The 24520-nt window shown below is 39.3% G+C and overlaps 1 long non-coding RNA gene across 1 annotated transcript; it reads right to left on the reverse strand.

Annotated features, from left to right (window-relative positions):
• Positions 1 to 1256: 1256 nt before the first annotated feature.
• LOC133460503 (uncharacterized) lies at positions 1257 to 9787 on the reverse strand. Its single transcript, XR_009784131.1, has 3 exons — positions 9718 to 9787; positions 8254 to 8377; positions 1257 to 1366 (listed from the first exon to the last, which is right to left on the reverse strand). It is a non-coding gene; the product is annotated as an uncharacterized LOC133460503 (long non-coding RNA).
• Positions 9788 to 24520: the final 14733 nt, after the last annotated feature.

The raw sequence follows: 24520 nt of genomic DNA on the forward strand, positions 1-24520 counted from the left end.
GTTTGGAGAGAAGAGAAGTTTTCCTCCGTTTTGAAGTTTGAATGACATTTCTAGGTGCAAGTATGAGAAAGTTAGGTGACTCAGAAAGAAATGTGAATTTTCCGGGTTTTTTTTACGTCCTCCCATCCGCTTTGAATGGGTTTTTTTGGCCGTTTTTTTGGGAATAACTTTGGGAAAAATGGGAATTTCAACACCAAAAGTCATAGCACACTATTCCCGATCGAGCCGCACGTTTTGATATATGATGCGCCTCGGTCGTCTGAAATCTGTAGGAGGAGTAGCGAACCGAAATCTGTCTGGAAAATGAAAAAAAATGATAATAAAAACATGCAGGATAACAATAGATGCCTCGGGGCTTCACTCCTCTCCATTGCTGCACAGCTATGGAGGAGGAGTGCCTCGTGGCGCATGCCCCGTGGCAATAATAATATTAATAATTAAAGCTGCAAGCAGCGATGAACGGGCCCTCGCGCGTGCAATTTTCACCAATAAAGATCAAGTACTCAAAACTAAGTCCGATGACTCCACCCACGACTCTCTATGTCAAACCATTCAAAAGTTATGGCAGAAAGTAGGAACTATCAAATATGGACCAATCAGATGAAGGGGCTTTTTGGCGTCTAGTGTCGCCACGGTAACACTTTTGACTGAGAAAAGTAATGCGCATTGTCGCAGGATGGAGACGCATATTTTGATGTATAACACACCTGGGTGCACGTTACGGTTCGGGCCGTATTAATGGTCGAAGGAATGGCATAAATTGCGGCAAAATTACACAATTAATTCAAAATGGCCGACTTCCTGTTGGGTTTGGGCCATGGCTCCAAGAGACTTTTCTTTAAGTTGTGACATGATACAGGTGTGTACCGATTTTCGTGCATGTACGTCAAACCGTATTGTGGGGCTTGAGACACAAAGTTTTCTAGGGGGCGCTGTTGAGCCGTTAGGCCACGCCCATTAATGCAAACCATTAAATATCAAATTTTTCGCCAGGACTGACTTGGTGCAAAATTTGGTGACTTTTGGGGAACGTTTAGGGGGAAAAAAGGCCCTCCTTTCATCGGAAGAAAAATGAGAAAAATATTTCCTACAGATACATTAATAAACAGAAATATAAATAAAAACATGCATCATCATAATTAACATGCTCACGTAGGGTCCCGCCGGGGCGGGGCGGCGCTGGCGCCTCAAGCAGCTGCTCCAGCTCGTCCTTCACGTCCCGGAGCTGCAGGAAGTGACCTCTGACCCGGACCGGACCCCCGTCCAGCTCCGTCACCTCAAACCCGCGGGACCGCAGGACTCGAACCACCGCCGCCGGGTCGGGGAAGATCTGCAGGTGGACCGTGGCCTCGACCTGGATGTCTGTCTGGAAACAGCAGAACAGAACCGGGTCAGAACCAGGTCAGAACCGGGCCTGAGAACCAGTGTTGTTTTCATCAACGATGACGAATTATTTCGTTGAAACACCTTTTTTCCATGACGATAAATGCGCCCCTCTCTCTGAGAGAGAGAGATTGACACGTACGTGGATAAAAGGGATAAAAGAAAAGTAACAGCTCAACGTAGCCTAATGTAGCGGAGTAAGAGGAACAGTTTCTTCTTCACAAATCTACTCTAGTAAAAGTAAAAGTATAGTGATTCAAAACTACTCCTAAAAGTACAACATTTCCCAAAACTTACTCAAGTAAATGTAACGGAGTAAAAGTAACTCGTTACTACCAACTCTGGTCAGACGTTCAAAATGCAGAACATTTCTGCATTTGACACGTCTGTAAAAAATTTAAAAATATCAGCTGCAATCTATCCTTGTTTGGAAACGACCAGATGATATATGGACATATTTTCAATATAATCAAGCAGAAAGAAAACAGAATGCATCGTAGAGGGAGACGGAGATAAATGTCGGTGGAAATAACTTCATAGCTATCATAGCTACAATGTTACTCAACAATCGGCTTGTGATCAATTTCATGTGATCAATTACTGACTTCAGTCTAGAATTAGCTTGGTTGCGCTGCTAACCCAGGCTAAAGTTAGTTTAGTTTAGCTAAAGTAGCTTGTGTGTGTGTTACTGGTAGCCTGTGTGTAGTAGCTACATGAAGGGGTTTTGGTCGGACTGCAAGTGTAATAAGTATCAGCCTGAATATAAGACAGGGTTTTCTGCATTGAAATAAGACTGAAAAAGTGTTGGTCATCTTCCATTCAGGGTCTAGACGTTATACCATCACACCACTAGAGGGAGCCAGATATCTGTAAATGCTGAACTTAAGTCCCCAGGACAAAGCCAACCCCTGTCACCAAGAAGAAAAATAAAAATAGTATAAGAAAGAAAAGAGAAGAAAATAAGAGATGAGATAACTAGGGATGGGAATCCAGAACCGGGTCTTGTTGAGAACCGGTTCCCAGTGTTTCAATTCCTTGGAATCGTTTGCCTTTTTCGCAAACGATTCCCTTATCGATTCCAGTGGGCGTGAATGACGTCACCAAGCACGTTGCGCAACGTGCGCATTCGCGCCCAGCAGGAAAACACGGGGACAAAGCGGCATAAACGCTCGCAAGTTTGGTTACATTTTACCAAAAAGGACGACAACAGGGCGACAATTCTTGCAATGTGGACATTTCAACAAAGTGCACCAGAGTGCGCTGCTGCGCAGGGGAAGATTATGTGTCATTAAACATAAGTTCATAATAAATTTGTCTCCAATGAAATGTTTCATTTGATGCAACTTAATTTCATCTGCTGACACTTTTTGTAGTGTAACTGTGTGTAAATAGTTCGCCCTGCCTGATCCAGCCTCCTCTGTTTCCGCTCGGTGGGGCACGGCGGAGATGTCCCCTCTGCCTGTAATGTTAACTGGTGAACTGCTGCGCACGCGTGCGCGTGTACAGCGCACACATTAGCTTCGACCGTGGGGCCGGGAGCTCAGGGCCCCAGAGCCTCTCATTGGCTGCTCTGAACTGAAGCAGACGGCGGTCAAACAGCTCACTCTGTGATTGGCTGTTCCCAGAATTTCCCAGAATGCTTTTCGCCGTCATTTGCGGACTGAATAAAAAAAAAAGCATTTCTAGCGAGAAATAAATATTTTACTTTCATAATATTCACTCAGTGAATGTACATAATCACTCGCTTGTCTTTTTCAAACCGCGCCAGAATAAAGGCTGATTTATGGTTCTGCGTTACACCAACGCAGAACCTACGGCGTAGGTTACGTAACCCACGGCGCGCCGTACGCCGGCTACGTACTTTGATTGATAGGTGACGTTTCATTCATTCAAAATGAATGAAGTTGACTATTTGGTGAGTGTGCGATTTAGCACTTTAGCAATTGAGATCAAGTTAGAAATAAAACGTTTGGGACCACATCGACCGGATGATTTAACCATTTGTCAAGCCGGAAAAGACAAAACGAGGACTTTTAATAAGGAATGGTTCAAAAGGAAACTCTGGTTAACCGGGAGCTCGTCAAAAAAGGCGCTCTACTGCTTTCCTTGTCTGCTCTTCGGAGGGGAAACCGTCTGGACAACCACAGGATTTAGCGATCTGAAACATCTATCAGAAAGGCTGGTAAAACACGAAAGCTGTGCATCTCATGTGGATAATGCCATCAAGCTGGGTCTTTTAGGGAAGTCCAATATTGCATCTCAGCTTGACAGTGCATACCGACGTGGCATTGAGCAGCACAACACACAGACGGAAGAAAACAGGTATGTTCTTGGGAGAATTATCACCTGTATTAAACTTTGCGGCAAGTGCGAAATTGCCCTACGTGGACATGATGAGTCTGCTGGCTCCTTAAACCCCGGCATCTTCAGGTGCATTTTTGACACGATGTGTGAGGGAGACTCTAGGCTGAGGAACCACTACGATGCTCAACCGTATTTCAAGGGGACTTCAGCAATTATACAAAATGAACTTTTGGATTGCATGTACAGTGTCTACAAAGATGAGATCGCTCAACAGTTGGCTAATGCACCTTTTGTCGCCGTGCAGGCTGATGAGACCACGGATGTGTCCTGCAAGTCACAGATGGTCATCGTGCTGCGCTACATGGTAAACAACTCCGTGACAGAGAGATTTTGGGAGTTTATTGAGGTGAAGGACAAAACGGCTGCTGGTTTATCAAATGCTATAAAAGCATCTCTTGAGCCCCTGAACCTGGGTAACAAGCTCATCGCACAAACGTATGATGGAGCGGCAGTTATGAGTGGAAGTGTGCGCGGGGTTCAGACTCTGGTCAAGGAGCGCTATCCAAATGCGCATTTTGTGCACTGTTACGCACATCAGCTGAACCTCATACTTCAGCAGATCTGCTCAGCAAGAATATCTGAGCTCAAGGTATTTTTTGCTGATTTGTCTGCATTCGCCACATTTTTCTCCAACTCACCAAAGAGAACAGCTGCTCTTGCCGAGACGTCAGATCGGCGCATCCCCAGACCTCCGGCCACGCGATGGAATTTCAAAAGCAGGACAGTCAATGCTGTGTGGGAACGCCGTCAGGAGATAAAGGAGTGTTTGAACAACATTCGCACACAAGAGGGATGGGACAGGGTGACCATCAGCGAGGCCTATGGTCTGTCCATGCACCTGCAGGAACCGAGATTTCTGCGCTTCTTGGAGTTTTTTTCTGAGCTCATGCCAGAAGTGGACATATTATACAGCGTCCTGCAAAAAAGAGACATCGACGCAGCTGGCATCAACCGGGCCATGGACGCCTTTCAGAAGAACGTGGGGCGACTCAGGGAACAAGCTGATGTGATCGCGCAAGAAAGTGGCGAGGAGGGGAAAAAAAGGAGGAAAACAACCAACCCGGCTGCAGTCATGAAAGAGGCCTGTGACATCGCCTTAAGTCAAGTGGAGGACAGATTCACTAAAAGTGACCATTTGATTGCAGCAAAAGTCATTGACTGCACACTTTTCCATAAATTTGTGCAATCCTTTCCAGAGGCTGAACTGGAATGTGCTTTCAAACTGTGGCCAATAACCAACAAGGTGAAGCTGAAAACCGAGTTGAAGTCCCTCTACCAGCACAGTGAGCTCAGCAATGACAACAATACAGCACTTTCTTTACTGAAGTCCATTCATGAAAACAACCTCCAGGAGGTCTTGTCCGAAACAGTGTCACTTCTGCAAATCATCATTACCACACCGATGACAAGCGCTGAATCTGAGAGAAACTTATCCACTCTCAAAAGAATAAAAACTTTTACACGGAATACAATGGGACAGCAGAGACTAAACGCCTTGGCGATGCTTTCTATTGAAAATGAATTCATCCATGGACTGTTGGATTTTAACAGCAAGGTCACGGAAAAGTTTGCACATATGAAGGACCGCAGAGCATCCTTCCTCTTCAAGAAGTGATCGTCAATGGTGAGTCTAACAGATTTTTATAGTGGAACTGACCATGTACTTATATTCTTTGAATTATAGTGGACTTTGTGTAATGCGCAACTGGCGATACATGTGTGGGTGTGGGTGTGGGGGGACACAAGCTCACGTGGGCTCCCCGACGCTGATGGAGCTGTTTACCTGTCTGTGGTGCTGAAATGGCTGTTTGGCTGTGGTATACTCTGTGTGGTGGCTTTATTAATTGCTGTGTATTGCATGTGCGCCGTACACGCCATGCTCGTGCACGGTCGTGCTTGTGCATTGTGTTTTTATTGTTGTCACGTTGCTGTTTCGATCTTGAGTATTTGATATGAGCTGTTGAAACTGCCCATTTGGTAGTGTGCCAGATGAGAGTATTTAGTATTAAAACAAATTATTTCGTTTTTTTAGAAAATATAATTTAATTCCTTTTCAGAGTATTGTAAAATATACGTTTTTTTGTTATTTCTGCTAAGTTGCTCCGGTTATAACTGTGTAGAAAATACATTTAAAGTGTAATTGTTTGTGGTAATTGTGCGTCAATCCAGTGGTAATACCTCAGGGTTCCAGTAGGGGGAATAGCGCTCCTCTTCCTCACTGAATACAATCGAGTGAAGGCGAGAGCTGTGTCTGTCGTTTATTCCTCTTCCCTCACTACTTTTCCCTATTTAAGGGCAAAACAGTAGCGCTATTGATATGATAATATATGTTGTTAGATTGGCACTGTTTGTGTGATGATGGCATTATTCAGCTGCAATTTTGTGGTCAAAGGTGCTGTGGTCCCTTCTCTCACTTGATACTGATTGCATAAGATTTTCCAGCATGGCCCCACCAAAATTTACAGACCAAAATCGCCACTGTTAAATACATATTTTACTGTATATTACAAATCATTTTGTGGGGACCCCCTGGCACCATCGAGGAGTCCAAGGCTGGGGGCATCTTAAGACCTCATTATATTTTTTTGTTCAAAAGATATAAAAGTTTTATATCTTTGAAACAATTTTAGTATCAACTTTGTTTTATTAAAACAAAGTTGATACTAAAATAGTTTCTTCTCCTTTTTTCCAAATGAGAATCGATAAGAGAATCGATAAAGAATCGAATCGTTAAGCAGAATCGAAAATGGAATCGGAATCGAAAAAATCTTATCAATTCCCATCCCTAGAGATAACAGAAGATGGAGAAACAAGAAAAGTGGGTGGAAGATCGGCAAGTGAACCGGCAGCTGAGAAGTTAGGATGCAAACTTCAACATGAGGATTTGAATGAGGCAAAAAAAAAAAAAAGGCATGATTTTTCTCTCCAATATGTTGTTATAATCATTTGTTTCAGATGTACTGTAATTATTTTCTGTATGAAAATTGAATTTGGTGTTCAAAAAGTCTTTTTTCAAACTTGAGTCTTGAAAAAGAGGGTCGTCTTATAATCAGGGCCGTCTTATATTCGGGCCAATACGGTAATAAGTTCATATTGACCCATGTTTGAGTGACTGAAACGTAGACGAAAGTATAGCATTTGAGACGTGTTGCTGTTCCCCACGTGTCTAAATGAACAGCACACGTGGCTGTTTTTGTAACGTTAGCGTTAGCATGTTTAACCATGTTTACATCGAGTGACGGTGTGTCCACTGTGTGTGTTTGTTCTTTCAGCACATTGATATGTTAAACTGGTCAGTTATTTGTGCACCTTTATCATACGTAGAGTCTGCTAGCTTTAGGCTAAAACACAATATACATTTGTTATTGTAAATATTGGTGAAAATACTTTCTTGTTTTAACTATAACTGACTAAAACTGGACTAAAACCTGTTTGAGTTTTCGTCGACTAAAACTTGACTAAAACTATCACATATAGAAATTACTAAAATGTGACTAAAACTAATAAGCATTTTCGTCCAAAAGACTAACGGTGCGTCCGAAATCCCGTACTAAAAAGTAGTGATGCACCGAAAAGAAAAAGTTCTTTGCAGTTTTTCATTTATTTTGCCAATTTTTTCACCATTGCATAAATCAAATAAATTTGATTTAGGCTTTTCAAAGAAAAAAATCTTTTACAAAATTACAAGGTAGAAAATATTTATTGAACATAAAAAACTGAACATGTTTTAATTTCCCAGCATTCTGTTGTTTTGGTTCCACCTCCTGGTGAATGTTGGTAAAATTCTTATGTGTTTAGTTTTTGGTTGGCCAACGATTTATGTTTGTGGTGCAACCGTTACGGAGCGGCCAGTCTATTTCCTTATTTTACAACGCCGTTATTAATTGTTCGTTTTTTTTTACCCACTTATTCCACCGAACACCCAAAGTGTTTTTTTGCCATTTTCGGCCGAACAATTTCGGTTACCGAACAATCGGTGCATCACTACTAAAAAGTATACTTAAGTTCGGCACACTTTTGAGTAAATATCAGTAGTGTGCAATAATTCAGACGTACTATTAAGAGCTACACGGCACTTCCTGTCGTTGGGAGGGGGAGTTGTTACCATGGTAACCTGTCACAGCAGCGTAGCAGCACCGCTCTTTCCCGTTTATTCTGGCCAAAACAAGATGACATTATATGATATTATTATATACCAATATTATAATATTAATATTATATAATAATATTATTATACTTATGACATATGTATCACTTAGCAAATGCCGCTGCATTGCATTGTGGGAAGTTTCTGCTTAGCTAGTGTCCATCAATCCACACTAATACATTTATCCGGATTGAGTATGGATAGTACATACTATTGAGTATGTACTAATGTTTCGGACACACTAAAAAATCTCGCACACTCATTTTGCTGCTCATTAGGGAGGAAGTTCGGACGCAGCATAAATCTAAATCCAAAATGGCTGCCAAAAACAACACTGCTGGGAACCAGCACCGATTTACCTGCCGGCGGGGCGGGGCTGGGGGGCGGAGCTCCGAGCAGGCCGCCATCACCTGGAACCTTCAGGGGGCGGGGCATCCAGCTGTCAATCACACTCAAGCCACGCCCACTTTCTGAGTGAATGAGCTGAGAGAAACAAGCAGTTCACTTCTATAAAACAGATGAATACAAACAAGAGAGATAAATACATTAAAATATCGGCAAAACACCAACTAATTAGAATAAAAATAAATTTAAATATCGGCAAAACACCAACTAATTAAAATAAAAATAAATTAAAATATCAGCAAAACACCAATTAATTAGAATAAAAATAAATTAAAATAAGGATCAATACTTGAATATGGATACCTCCGATACCAGATCTATAATCTCTAAACTGGATTCTCAAAGTAAAACGTTGATACTTTGATACTTCAGTCATTTGTGGTGAAGTTTATCATTGAATTGAAACTTTGTTTCGAACATGAAACAGTAGTGAAAACAAAACAAAATAATAATCAATGATACATAAATGTAAATAAGAAAACAAAATAAACTAAATTACTAAAAGATTATGCTCTTGAACACCTGATAAACTTTGTTATCCTATATCAACATTTTTTATTCACAAACAAAAATTTGCAAAATCACTAGCTAAGATTGTTAAGCTCCTTTTCTCCTGGAACTTAACTCTGCTTAAATCTCTGATTTTATTAAATAATAAAAAAGTACTACCTTATTGAGCCATTATGAAAAGTTTTTTCCTGAAACGCCTGTTTGATCTATTTATTTATTTTTTGTACTCTCGATTTATGTATTACTTATTTATTTATTTTTATATTTTCTTAAACTATCTCTTGTAATGACTTACTTTTATTTAATATATATAAATACCCCTGATGTAATTTATATACTTTTATGTCAACAATGTGCTGTTTGTTACTGATACCTGTAGTTTTGTAGATTTCAATAATAAATATATTTTAAAAAAAAAGGTCCAGACGTTATTAGTTTAAATGTTGGAGGTTTTAACTCGAGAACAGCAGGATTCTGTCAAACTGATCATATTAATTTACTTTTGTTATGTTTCAGCATCTTTGACGATAAAAACCTAGTTTTACAGTTGTGTTCTATTTTATTTTAATACCGGTTCTACTTTAATCACATTCTATCTGCTGAGAATGAACTTTCTTTATTTTACTTATTTTAAAACAGCAAAAGCAGGTGAAAGTTGGAAGCAGATCGTTTTATCTACGAGTTAAACTGGTTAAACCGGACAGAAAAGGTTTAATTGTCTTTTACAAGTACAGAATAAATAAATCAGATCAAAGGTCCAGCTGCGTCGCAGGTAAAACTCAGGTGAGTCTTTCAGGTTTCAGGTGAAAATCAGCCACAAACTTGGAGAAAAACCCTCCGAAACTTTATTAAAATGTCCAGAATATCCACGTCAACTAACATAAAGAGAAATATAAATGATAACTTACCGTTTAATCACTTTTCTTGACTTCAAACTAAAACTTCAACACTTTTGTTTTTGCTCTGCTGCGACACGGAGCGGAGAGCGGTGACGTCACATCCGGCTTTTCCACTTAAAAATAAAACGCTTTTTACTGCAAGTTTGCAAAATTAATGGTGGGGTTAAAATATATTTAACTTTTCAATAAAAGTCTTTTTTTATAAAATGTTTTGTTTTTATATCTCAAGAAAACAAAATATATATGGATTTAAGCAGAACCGTTTGTTCCGTCTGCAGATTATCCGGATGATCTGCAGCTTCTGTAAACAGTACGGGAGAAATAAAAGGATATTTATATTTAAATAAAAATTGTATATATTTAAATATTAAAAATATTAAATAAAAAAAATATATATATATTTTTAAAATGTTATATATATTTATTTTTTTTTAACATTCTTTTTATTATACATTTTCAAAATTATACATGTCCAGTGCAGTATATATACAAATAAATTTAAAATTAAAATATGTAGCAGATCCAGAATACATACAAAGTAAAGATTCCCAAGGTCCTCAGTGAGTCCAATATTTCAGGCAGTTCCCAGGTACTCCAACACTTTCCCAAATGTTGCTCCAAAAAGGCTCCTCTGACCTTTAATTCCAAATCTCAGTCTTTCCAGTGAAATATAGTCGGCTATCAACGACTTCCATAACTGTGCTGAGGTTGAGGTTCTTCTCCCACCCACTTGTAAAGTGTTATAATGCCGTGATAGTGATTTAGGGACACTTCCCAGTAGACATAGTAGTGGGTTTGGCTGTAATTGTTGTTCTATTATTATCACACTAACCTCCACACATACAGTCCGCCAGAAACCTTCCCAAACACAGTGCAATCTTGTTCCTAATCTAGTTTTACATTTTTGACAGTTTGGAGAGGCCCCTGCTGTATATTTACTGTATATATATGGAGATATATAGACATTCTGTAGAATATTATACTGCATTTCTCTGAGGCTATTGCATATTGAGATTTTTGAGGGTAAGAGTAAAATTTCCTCCCATGTATCACTGAGTCTGTTGTTGTTTTAGGGTTAGGGTAAGGCCTAAGCCGCTTGAAGCTTCTCTCACTCTCTCATGTTTTAACTTGATATGGAACACAAGCCCCAGATCCAGCAGCACATCTACCATCTCCTCCAGGTTCTACATCTTTAGTGTTGTTGTCTTCTTCGTTTAGATACACAATCAAATACGTCTCAGCAGCTTCTCCAACCTCATACTTCTGATCTGGGTGTTTAAAAACAAACGAGTCTGTTTCCATGGTCTTAATCCCTGTGGATTACAATCTAACTACAACAAAAAAACACAAAAAAAACAAAAAAAAGTTCTTCCATCTAGTTTTACAAGTGTATTTGTAACGACAGGGAAGAACATGAAATACGTTTATAGTGGGTGTGTGAATGATCAATAATCAGGATTATTGGCAGTAATAGAGGGCCCCCTAGGGCCCCCTGGAGGCTCGGGCAGATTCATCTACAAGAGCTGGGGTTGATTTAATATTTAAAGTGATTTAGTACTAAATAGAGTGTCGTCTACAGTGTAGGCCGAATAAAAGAAACAAAATAATCAAATAGATCATTTATAAACTATTTACTTTAAACACATTATCTACTTTATTTTTGGTTTTAAATAAACTGCAACAACAAAGTAGTACAAAAACTAGAACTATAATTAAAACCACTTAGAGAAACAGAACCTCGTCAACATGTTCTCCATATAATAATACATTCAAATTTACAGAAACAGACATTATTAAATACAATAAATTAATAAAATCAAACAAACAGATGTAAATGAACAAAGGTACCAGAAATTGTTTAAAAATCAAATATTAAGTTAAACAATAACATTTTTTATTTTAGTTCACTTATGCCTTGTTCCGTCTCTGGTCACGTGTCACGTCAACGCTAACGCTAACGCTAACGCAGGTAGCAGCTTTTTCTTCTTCTGTAGTGTCAAAGTTTAAGTTTAACAACAATAAAGACCCAGACAGGTGATTATTTTAGATTTCATGCTCAAATGAATAATGAAAAAAAAAAACGGATAACGACTCGTTTCCCGTTTATCGTTTTTTGATCTGGAGCAACTTCGTATGGAGAATTTTATCACTTCTTTTTTTATGATTTTCCTCACATTTTATCCTTACTGCTTGGTCACACAGTGCTTTTGATTTCTGTTTCCTTCATGGACTATTGTGCTAAATGTGATTTGTTTTGTTATTGTTTAAAGTAGATTAGTTTATATTTCATTATGGGACTTTTTTCCTCGTCATATTGGGGTTTTTCCCTTTTATTTTTAGTTTCAGTTTAGCTAGATGGATGAGTCTTTTACCCTCCTCTTGTCAAAGGAGGGAGGGGTTTTGGCTCTTCTGCACCCGTGACCTGTGATCCTCTGCCGGGGTCTTTAACTCCCAAGTTGGAGACTGGGTGTGCTAGCGTTTGTGCTAGCGTTTGTGCTAGGGTTTGTGCTAGCGTTTGTGCTAGGGTTTGTGCTAGCGTTTGTGCTAGTGTTTGTGCTAGGGTTTGTGCTAGCGTTTGTGCTAGCGTTTGTGCTAGGGTTTGTGCTAGCGTTTGTGCTAGCGTTTGTGCTAGCGTTTGTGCTAGCGTTTGTGCTAGCGTTTGTGCTAGGGTTTGTGCTAGGGTTTGTGCTAGGGTTTGTGCTAGCGTTTGTGCTAGCGTTTGTGCTAGCGTTTGTGCTAGGGTTTGTGCTAGGGTTTCCACCTTTCAGAAATAGAAATAAGGGACGCCCTGATTTCAGCAGCGCAGGAGCCAAAAAAAAAGCCCCAAAACTTCTAAACTGAATAAAAATGTGTTTATTTTATATGAAAAAATAAAATGCTTTGATTTAAATTTTAAAGTGCTTTAATAGCATTGAACTTGCATGACTGTATAGACAGACAACCATACTAGCAACTGAAATATCCTCCTATGTATGTATGTATGTATGTATGTATGTATGTATGTATGTATGTATGTATGTATGTATGTATGTATGTATGTATGTATGTATGTATGTATGTATGTATGTATGTATGTATGTATGTATGTATGTATGTCCACATCAGCCCAGATGTAGAATATACAGGTGAAGAATATGGTGTAAAAGTTAATTTATTTCAATAATTCAACTAGAATATGGTGTAAAAGTTAATTTATTTCAATAATTCAACTAGAATATGGTGTAAAGGTTAATTTATTTCAATAATTCAACTAGAATATGGTGTAAAAGTTAATTTATTTCAATAATTCAACTAGAATATGGTGTAAAAGTTAATTTATTTCTATAATTCAACTAGAATATGGTGTAAAAGTTAATTTATTTCAATAATTCAACTAGAATATGGTGTAAAGGTTAATTTATTTCAATAATTCAACTAGAATATGGTGTAAAAGTTAATTTATTTCAACTAGAATATGGTGTAAAAGTTAATTTATTTCAATAATTCAACTAGAATATGGTGTAAAAGTTAACTTATTTCAATAATTCAACTAGAATATGGTGTAAAAGTTAATGAAAATACGGTACAAATCGTGTCCCGTATTAGTTCAATACGGGACGCAACATTTTTTTCTCAAATAAAGGACAATTCCGTATTTTACGGGACGGATGGCGACCCTAGTTTGTGCTAGCGTTTGTGCTAGCGTTTGTGCTAGCGTTTGTGCTAGCGTTTGTGCTAGCGTTTGTGCTAGCGTTTGTGCTAGCGTTTGTGCTAGGGTTTGTGCTAGTGTTTGTGCTAGCGTTTGTGCTAGCGTTTGTGCTAGCGTTTGTGCTAGCGTTTGGCTGGTGCGGGACAGAGCATAAAGGTCACGGGGTAGGTCATTGCAAAATGTCCTATTTTATTATGGTTTAGTATAAAAATGCTAAAAAGGGTGGAATGTAATGGGAGATTTTGGTATAACATATATATTTTGTTACAAATCCTGTTTTCAAGTGAACACTCCCATGCTGCCGAGGTCATGCTCCTTTGACACAGAGTCTAGCATGGTTGCCAGGGTGATATTTTGTCTAGTTTTTCCCAGCCTGGCTGAAAGTATAAGATAGCGTGTCCCTAAACATCTCTGGTTGATTTCATGGCTGACTGCTCGTCTGATCAGCTGCTCCGTGTGACTCCATTCATGAATGTTTTTATTAAAACTCCAGAAAGACAGCTGATTGTCTCCTGACATTAATTTTTGAACACTTTTTTCAACGAACAACAATTTTTGCCACCACACTGCGCCTGTCAATCATCTCCTTGACGACGACAGCAGTGAAACCTGGATCGTCTTTTTGGCTCAGATTTTTACTTCTACCGCTTTTTAAACGTCTGGGTTTTTTTTTTTTTTAAAGTGAAGGTTTTCCGTACGACCCCCCAGAACCGTTGGACCGGTCCCCTCCTGGGTCCGAGTCCCAGTGCCCGGGCCGGGTTTCCCAGCAGCCACTGCTTCAGCTTCCAGCTCTCCTCTGACGGGCCGACCAGGCGGACCCGGTCCCCCAGGAACTGGACCAGAACCGACCCGTTAACGCCCCCGTTCATCCGGATGATTCCCAGCATGTCCTGGTCCAGGTCCCCCAGACGGAGGTCCTGGACCCGCAGGGACCGGCTCAGGTCCTGCAGGATGACCTGCAGCCGCCGCTGGACCTCCGGCGTTGCCACGGTGACGGCCGTGGTCTCCTCCCCCTCCTTCTTCCAGCTCATGCTGGCTCCGTGCAGGATCATCAGGGTATTAAGCTTCCCCGCCATGACCCGCAAGGCGTAAAGGAACACCTCAGAGTCCACGAGGAGGGGGAGGGGCCCGTCGGGGCCACGCCCACTTCCTGAGTGGCGGGAATTACCTGAGAATAACAAGCAGAGGGGACAAATAAATAAAAACAAAAGAGCAAAATAAATTAAAGCTGCAGCAGTGATAAACGGGCCCTCGCTTGTGCAACTTTCATCAATAAAGATCAAGGACTCAAAACTGAGTCCGATGACACCACCCACGACTCTCTATATCAAACCGTTCAAAAGTTATGACAGAAAATAGGAACCATCAAATATGGACCAATCAGATGAAGGGTGGGCGCGCTTTTTGGCGTCTAGCGTCGCCAAGGTAACGCTTTTGAAAGCGAAAAGTAATGCGTGGTGTCGGAGGATGGAGACGCACATTTTGGTGTATAACACACCTGGGTGCACGTTACGGTTCGGGCTGTATTAACTGCCGAAGGAATGGCATAAATTGTGCCAAAATTACACAATTAATTCAAAATGGCCGACTTCCTGTTCGGTTTCCGCCATTGCACCAAGAGACTTTTCTTTAAGTTGTGCCATGATACAGGTGTGTAGCGATTTTCATTCATGTACGTCAAACCGTATTGTGGGGCTTGAGGCACAAAGTTTTCTAGGGGCGCTGTTGAGCCATTAGGCCACGCCCATTAATGCAAACCATGAAATATCAAATTTATCACCAGGCCTGGCTTGGTGCAAAATTTGGTGACTTTTGGGGAACGTTTAGGGGGGCAAAAAGGCCTTCCTTTTGTCAGGAAAATAATAATAATAATTAAAGCTGCAAGCAGCGATGAACGGGCCCTCGCACTCACGGCCACCGCCCCCCATAAGCATATCAGAAAAGACACCACCCACAACTTCCTATGTCAAACCATTCAAAAGTTATAGCAGAAAAAAGGGACAACCAATCAGAAGAAGAGGCGGGGCTAGTTCAGGCCAATGAAGGTCAAGGACTCATTACAGAGTCCCATGACACCACCCACGACTCTCTATGTCAAAACATTCAAATGTTATAGCAGGAAATAGGGACAACCAATCAGAAGAGGGGGCGGGGCTAATTTTCACCAATTATGGTCAAGGACTTTATACCGAGTCCGATGACACCACCCACGACTCTTTATGTCAAACCATTCAAAAGTTATGGCAGATAATAGTATTCTAGGGGGCGCTGTTGAGCCGTTAGGCCACGCCCATTAATGCAAACCATGAAATATCAAATTTATCGCCAAGTCTGGCTTGCATGCAAAATTTGGTGACTTTTGGAGAACTATCAAATATGGACCAATCAGATGAAGGGGACGCGCGCTTTTTCGCGTCTAGCGTCGCCACGGTAACACTTTTGAAAGAGAAAAGTAATGCTTTGTGACACACAAAGTTTTCTAGGGGGCGCTGTTGAGCCATTAGGCCACGCCCATTAATTCAAACCATTAAATATCAAATTTTTCGCCAGGCCTGACTTGAATGCAAAATTTGGTGACTTTTTGGGCACGTTTAGGGGGGCAAAAAGGCCTTCCTTTTGTCAGAAAAATAATAATAACGCGAAGAATTCCTACAGATACAATAGGGCCTTCGCACTGCAAGTGCTCGGGCCCTAATAATTCATACATGTAAATAAGAAAACAAAATAAACAAAAATATAAATAAGAACATGCGTTTGTTGGGCGGAAGCAGGTCGGGGGGCGGAGCTTGCAGCAGCTGCTCCAGCTCGTCCTTCACGTCCCGCAGCTGCAGGAAGTGACCTCTGACCAGGACCGGGGCTCGGACCAGACCCCAGTCCAACTCAGTCACCTCAAACCCGCGGGACCGCAGGAGTCGAACCGCCGCCGCCGGGTCGGGGAAGTTCTGGACGTGAACCGTGGCCTCGACCGGGACATCTGTCTGGAAACAGAACAGAACCGGGTCAGAACCAGGTCAGAACTAGGACTGCCACCTTTCAGAAACAGAGGGTAAAACAGGTCACACACGTCCAACATCTCAACAGGTTCTGGTCTCAAAACAGAGATCCAGGAAAACCCAGAGAGGAGACTTTATCTCCTAGTGCAGATTTATTTATGTCAATGTCAATTTTATTTATATAGCACATTTAAAAACGACCGAGGTCGACCAAAGTGCTGTACAGCATACAAGAAAATAAAACAATACCAAAAGAAAAACACAGTACACAGTGTAGAAACAATAAAATCCACAGCTTAGGGCCGGCCACCGCAAAAGCTCGGTCACCTCTAGTTTTGAGCCTGGATTTCGGGACGTCTAAAAGCAACTGACTTGACGACCTCAGAGCTCTGGCTGGTGTGTGAGAGTGGAGAAGTTCAGTAAGGTATTGGGGAGCCAAGCCATTCAGTGATTTAAAAACAAAAAGCAGAATCTAGCATTCTAGAATTTAGCATCAACCGTCGTTACGTTTCCAGCACATTTTGCTTTTCAGATATTTACCCTTCCACATCAGAATCAGTGTTGGGCGTCGCCCATATGCCCATGTGAACTCTGAACTTATAAATGTATATGAACAATTTCAGGATTATGAAGACCAGTAAAGCCAGACTTTGGCCCTTCTTCCTGAAGTCAGTTTTATGACCCCCTGCTGCCCTCCTGGTTATCTCGGCCTGGCTCGAGATAGTCCGTTTACGACCCCTGCTGCATGGCCCAGATCAAAGCAGGACAGCGAAAACCCAGGAAACCAGGCCTCAAAGGGGGGTACTGCCTCTTTGAACAGACCCAAAACCTATAAATACCAGCAACCCCCCCCCCCCCCCCCAGCCTGAAACCCGCTTTAATGTGCCTCCTAAAATGGCCACCTTGCCATGAACTACAATCCCAGCATGCCTTGCGTGGGGGGGCGGCGCCTACAAGCGGCGCGCATCCAATCACAAACGAGGCACCGATGACGTCACCGCAGCGCGCGTAGGATCAAAACCCTGCAGTTGCCCCCTTCTTCGCTCTCTTCCGATCAACCTCTCTTCCTGAGCAGCAGGACCTTTGGCTGCGGGCCAAAGATCCCATCTCCTCCTCCCCCCCTGGGAGGGGGGAGAGAAGATCCCGCGGAGCGTTGCTCCACGGCCGGCCCATGCTCTGCATGCCCTCGCTCCAGCTTGGCCTGGAGAGCCGCTGCGGTCTCGGAGCGAGGCAGCGCTCCGTCCCTCCTGCTCCTCCTAACCTTTTCTCTGCTTCAGTTCCCTTAGCCCGGAAGCCAGACTCTTCAAGGTCCGTGAGCCCGCGCCTTGGTGAAAGACGGCGACGGCCCTGATTCCAGTGGACTGTCCTCGCACGCCTGGAGGCGCGTCAAGAGGCTCCGTGATCGGAGAGACCTGCCCGGCTGTGAGACGCAGCAAGACTGCATCTCTTTTCAAAGGAGGAACGTGGAGAGCAAGCTGAGCGGCTGGGGGAACCCCTGCAGGATCGTCCTGCCCGTGAGGTCCCACAGGACTGAGCCGAGCCGAGCCGCATGATGGAGCCGAGAGAAACAAGGCCGCATCGGACTGGAACCCCGACAGAACCCGCAGCTTCCCGATCCCGACCGGAAGGCGTGAGGTCTTGAGTCTGAGTGTACTAGTTTAATTGAGAGCGTTCCAGAGCTAAATCTGTGTTCAGAGCTGAGTTTACTGCATACATCACTATCATTGCTATCATTATTGTGTTCGATTATGTTGTCGTCGCCACTTTCTGCTAGTCATTCACGTTTTAAAGCGCTGTTTCGCCAGTTGATCACGGTCAAACACCGGGATCACCATCCGTTCTAATGGCACCTGGCGTGGTTACAGTCCCGCCATCTTTAAATACTGCAGCCATCTTTCACCCACGTTGTTGAACCGTAGATGTTCGTTGATACCATGTTTATTATTACATTTGATTCTTTTTTTTCACTCCATGCATTTAACTTTCATTTCATTTTTATTGATTGTTGTTTTTCTAGTTAATTAATGGTTTTATAATAATGTAGTGTGCCATCAGGATTTATTGGGTATTTATTTACATCTGTTTTGATACCCGTATGTAAATAAATTCTGATTGATTTTTAATGAGTGGTTTTTTGTTGTTTCGTGCAATTTGATCACATTTGATTGTTTGAGCAGAGCCAGTGTTCGGATTTCACTCCTTCATAACATAATAACTGGGTATAGTAATTACTTTGAGACTGATATTCTGCTGTTAAGTTATCATTTTCCCTGGACTAAGGCCCCGGGGTGGTGCCCCGAGGATTTTATTTATCATGTTGGTCATTCAATTTGATAAATAGTTTACTTTATTAATTATTAATAATTCTTGAATACAATTATTAATAAGCCTTCAATAACTGATCAGCTTAGCTACCTGAGTTGCACAACATCAGAATCTGGTTTATTAGGTCAGCTTAGAAAACTGTTTTTGACTTCGGATACACCGGCGCGACACGATGGTATTGTGCGCCTGTTTTTCCAAAGGTAACACTGGGATGGGGGGGGGGGGACATCTTCACACTGAGTATAATACACAGTATCAAGGTAAAAAAAACACCTCGGGGAGTCCCGGCACAGTACATCCAAGTGATCGCTGCGACTTCGTGGCGCTCGAAACCTGGAGACTGTTGGGGGGGGGGGGGGCTGATAAGAGGAGGGGCCGAGGAAGGCGTTGAGAATGAGGGAGGTGTGGTTATCAGCAAGTGTGTGTGTGAGCGATGAGTCCGTAAACTTCGCCCAGAGCTGCTCTCAGCCAATGTCCTTGATGTTATCAGGCGGCTCGGTCAGTTCTGAAACAGGTCCACAGATGTTCCTGAGAGGGGAGGGCTAGTGGGGGCAGAGTCACTTGTTTACATTCCACCAGGGAGATTGTGACCAGAGCGATCGGCCAAAAACCGCCCTGTCAAGGCCACATTATAGAATCGACAATTATATTGCAAAAACAGGCAGCCTCAGTAATTTTCCGTCCTGCCTTTAGTCTCTGGTTCATCAATGGCGACTCCAAACAGATGAATTAGTGATCAATTCCCACCAAGCCAAGCTTCCAACTTCTCCAAGGTCCTCCCCATCTTTCCAATGAGCTCAAAGACGCCGCCAGCCTGCGATTCTGTTCAAGAATCACATCCAGCTTACGGCTTTGCTCCCCAAACGTTAAAGTCAGAGCTTTGATCGCCTTGCTTGTCCCCTCAGCCACGTCCAGCAGCTCTGAAAGAGCCAAAACAGCTGTCGACGTCTTACGCGTTTGTCGGTAGACTAGGAATCCCCCGCCTCCGATTAGAAGAAATCCTGCTATCATAAATCCAACTATGAAGCATCTTCAACGTCCTCGACAGACAGAATCTTGAGACACAAAGGCTTCCAGTATTTGTAGGAATCCATTGTGTATCCAGCAAAAAACGTCCCATCGGGGCAGGAGGGCTCCCTTACCCCCTGACTTCTGGTCGCAAAAATTTGGTCAATTGTGCTGAGAGACCAGTTAATCAATTCCATGATTGTAGAGTTTCATATTCAGAGTCACATATTTGACTAGGATGGATCTATGTTTTCAGTAATTTGTCTGCATCATTTTTTTGTATCCTGTTTGTATTCTTTTTTCTGTTTTACCTACATTAGGGGATTCCTGGTTACCTGCATATGATCAATACAGTAGTTAATCATGTTTTGATTTTGGTTTCACATGGGGGGGGATCTACCTATTGATCATTTGCATGTTTTGCTTCTATATAATGATTTCTATCTATTGTCGATTATCTATGGGTGGACTTGTCCTTTGTCCATGTCAAGGATATAAGGAATTGAACTCTAATTTATGAGTAAGTCTTTTTTTTAAATGTGTTAAATCTTTAAAAAAAAAATATAACCTTGCACAAACTTTAAAATTTAGCCATCCTGAAACTAAGAGGTGCCTTTGTTTTTGTCTTTTTATCACCAGACATGTGTGACGGCCGGCTGGCCTGATGTTTACCTAGTTATAAGATGTTCAGATATCTGGATACATGAACTCTGTCTGTTATATTTAGATGTTGTATTTTATTCTACACCAGATGTTTTGATTTAAATTTTAAAGTGCTTTAATAGCATTGAACTTGCATGACTGTACAGACAGACAACCATGCTAGCAACTGAAATAACCTCCTATGCTCTGTATGTCCACATCAGCCCAGATGTATAATATACATACAGGTGAAGAATATGGTGTAAAAGTTAATTTATTTCAATAATTCAACTAGAATATGGTGTAAAAGTTAATTTATTTCAATAATTCAACTACAATATGGTGTAAAAGTTAATTTATTTCAATAATTCAACTAGAATATGGTGTAAAAGTTAATTTATTTCAATAATTCAACTAGAATATGGTGTAAAAGTTAATTTATTTCAATAATTCAACTAGAATAAGGTGTAAAAGTTAATTTATTTCAATAATTCAACTAGAATATGGTGTAAAAGTTCATTTATTTCAATAATTCAACTAGAATATGGTGTAAAAGTTAATTTATTTCTATAATTCAACTAGAATATGGTGTAAAAGTTAATTTATTTCAATAATTCAACTAGAATATGGTGTAAAAGTTAATTTATTTCAATAATTCAACTAGAATATGGTGTAAAAGTTAATTTATTTCAATAATTCAACTAGAATATGGTGTAAAAGTTCATTTATTTCAATAATTCAACTAGAATATGGTGTAAAAGTTCATTTATTTCAATAATCCAACTAGAATATGGTGTAAAAGTTCATTTATTTCAATAATCCAACTAGAATATGGTGTAAAAGTTCATTTATTTCAATAATTCAACTAGAATATGGTGTAAAAGTTAATTTATTTCAATAATTCAACTAGAATATGGTGTAAAAGTTAATTTATTTCAATAATTCAACTAGAATATGGTGTAAAAGTTAATTTATTTCTATAATTCAACTAGAATATGGTGTAAAAATTAATTTATTTCAATAATTCAACTAGAATATGGTGTAAAAGTTAATTTATTTCAATAATTCAACTAGAATATGGTGTAAAAGTTCATTTATTTCAATAATTCAACTAGAATATGGTGTAAAAGTTAATTTATTTCAATAATTCAACTAGAATATGGTGTAAAAGTTAATTTATTTCTATAATTCAAGTAGAATATGGTGTAAAAGTTAATTTATTTCAATAATTCAACTAGAATATGGTGTAAAAATTAATTTATTTCAATAATTCAACTAGAATATGGTGTAAAAGTTAATTTATTTCTATAATTCAACTAGAATATGGTGTAAAAGTTAATTTATTTCAATAATTCAACTAGAATAAGGTGTAAAAGTTAATTTATTTCTATAATTCAACTAGAATATGGTGTAAAAGTTAATTTATTTCAATAATTCAACTAGAATATGGTGTAAAAGTTAATTTATTTCTATAATTCAACTAGAATATGGTGTAAAAGTTAATTTATTTCAATAATTCAACTAGAATATGGTGTAAAAATTAATTTATTTCAATAATCCAACTAGAATATGGTGTAAAAGTTAATTTATTTCAATAATTCAACTAGAATATGGTGTAAAAGTTAATTTATTTCAATAATTCAACTAGAATATGGTGTAAAAGTTCATTTATTTCAATAATTCAACTAGAATATGGTGTAAAAGTTCATTTATTTCAATAATTCAACTAGAATATGGTGTAAAAGTTCATTTAATTCAATAATTCAACTAGAATTTGGTGTAAAAGTTCAATTTAAAAGACTAATATAACTAATATATTACATAGTCTTATTACATGAAAAGCAAGATATGTTAAACCTTTATTTGTTATAATTTTGATTATTGAATTGTTTGATTTCATAACATATTCAAATTTTTGGGGGATTTTTTATCTAGGGTTTTCATAAACTGTGAGTCATAATCACCAAAATTATAACAAATAAAGACTTGAAATATCACTTTGAATGTAGTGGGAAATAATATATTTGTTTCACCTTTAGTTAAATTTACTACGAATGACGTTTTGCAATATATTCAAATGTTCCAACCTTCATCTGTATATTATGACATCAATAAATAAGAGCATAATAAATGTCTGTATTGGTTCAATACGGAACGCAACATTTAATTCCCAATTACGGAACAATTCCGTATTTCAAGGGACGGGTGGAAACCCTAACCGGAACCGGGTCAGAACCAGAGGTTTATAAAGTACTTGAAAAAAGTAACTAAGTAAAAGTAGAAATACCATAAACTGAAAAAGACTTTGGTAAAAGTTAAAGTCACCCGTAAGAAAATGAGTTGAGTAAAAGTCTTAAAGTAGCTCACGTTAAATGTACTTAAGTATCTAAAGTATCTTGTTAAAAAATATACTCAAGTATCAAAAGTAAAAGTGCAAGTATTTTATAGTACGCATGAAAAGAAGCAACAAAACCAAAAATGTTCCTTCCCTTGTTTTTTATTTCACTTTCAGGTGAATTAAATGTGGTTTAGAAAACAACACCAAAAATAAACTGTCTTTCTTGCTAAATTTACTGTAATTGCTTAATTATTTTAATTGGTAACGAATAACAAGGTGGCAAAAGTCAAAGTAACGAAGTAAAAGTATATTTTTTTACTTTTAAATGTAGTGAAGTACAAATCCTCAAAAAAAAACTACTTAAGTAGTGTAAGGAAGTACATGTACTTCATTACTAAACACCTCTGGTCAGAACCAGGAACCAGCACCGGCTACAGAACCGGGTCAGATCCGGGTCAGAACCAGCACCGATTTACCTGCCGGGGGGGCGGGGCCGGGGGGCGGAGCTCCGAGCAGGCCGCCATCGGCAAGAACCAACAGGGGCGGGGCATCCAGCTGTCAATCACAATCAAGCCACGCCCACTTTCTGAGTGAATGACCTGAGAGAAACAAGCAGTTCACTTCTATAAAACAGATAAATACAAACAAGAGAGCTAAATACATTAAAATATCGGCAAAACACCAACTAATTAGAATAAAAATAAATTAAAATATCGGCAAAACACCAACTAATTAGAATAAAAATAAATTTAAATAATCGGCAAAACACCAACTAATTAGAATAAAAATAAATTTAAATATCGGCAAAACACCAACTAATTAGAATAAAAATAAATTTAAATATCGGCAAAACACCAACTAATTAGAATAAAAATAAATTTTAATATCGGCAAAACACCAACTAATTAGAATAAAAATAAATTTTAATATCGGCAAAACACCAACTAATTACAATAAAAATAAATTTTAATATCGGCAAAACACCAACTAATCAAAGGTCAGCTGGAGGTGCCTCACCCAAGAACAAATGCCTTATCGCGATCTTTTATCTATAGAGCAATAACCCTTTGGAATAATCTGCCTCACTATCTCTGTCTTATAGAAAGTAAACACGTATTTAAAAAGAAACTTAAATCTTATTTTAGATTTTAGATTATAATGTTGACTTGGCTGTATGTCGAATGGTTCCCTTGTGTGTTTTAGTGCAAATGAATTTTAGGTTCATATAATTATTAAATGTTTGTCTTAAGTGTTTTAATATCAGATATTTCATAATTGTATTTATAATTGTATGATATATTGTGGATGATGTGATTGATTGTTTTATATTCTTGTTGTTGTTCTTTGTGGACCCCAGGAAGACTAGTCGGTTACTACGGAACCAGCTAATGGGGATTCTTAATAAACTAAACTAATTAGAATAAAAATAAATTAAAATAAGGATCAATACTTGAATATGGATACCTCCGATACCAGATCTATAATCTCTAAACTGGATTCTCAAACTAAAACGTTGATACTTTGATACTTCAGTCATTTGTGGTGAAGTTTATCATTGAATTGAAACTTTGTTTCGAACATGAAACAGTAGTGAAAATAATAATCAATAATCAATAATAAATACATGTAAATAAGAAAACAAAATTACTAAAAGATTATGCTCTTGAACACCTGATAAACTTTGTTATCCTTTATGCAAAGCTAAGATTGTTAAGCTCCTTTTCTCCTGGAACTTAACTCTTTGCTTAAATCTGATTAAATCTCTGATTTTATTAAATAATAAAAAAAGTTCTACCTTATTGAGCCATTATGAAAAGT

This window comes from Cololabis saira, chromosome 15 (assembly GCF_033807715.1).
Source record: "Cololabis saira isolate AMF1-May2022 chromosome 15, fColSai1.1, whole genome shotgun sequence".
Classification (NCBI taxonomy): domain Eukaryota; kingdom Metazoa; phylum Chordata; class Actinopteri; order Beloniformes; family Belonidae; genus Cololabis; species Cololabis saira.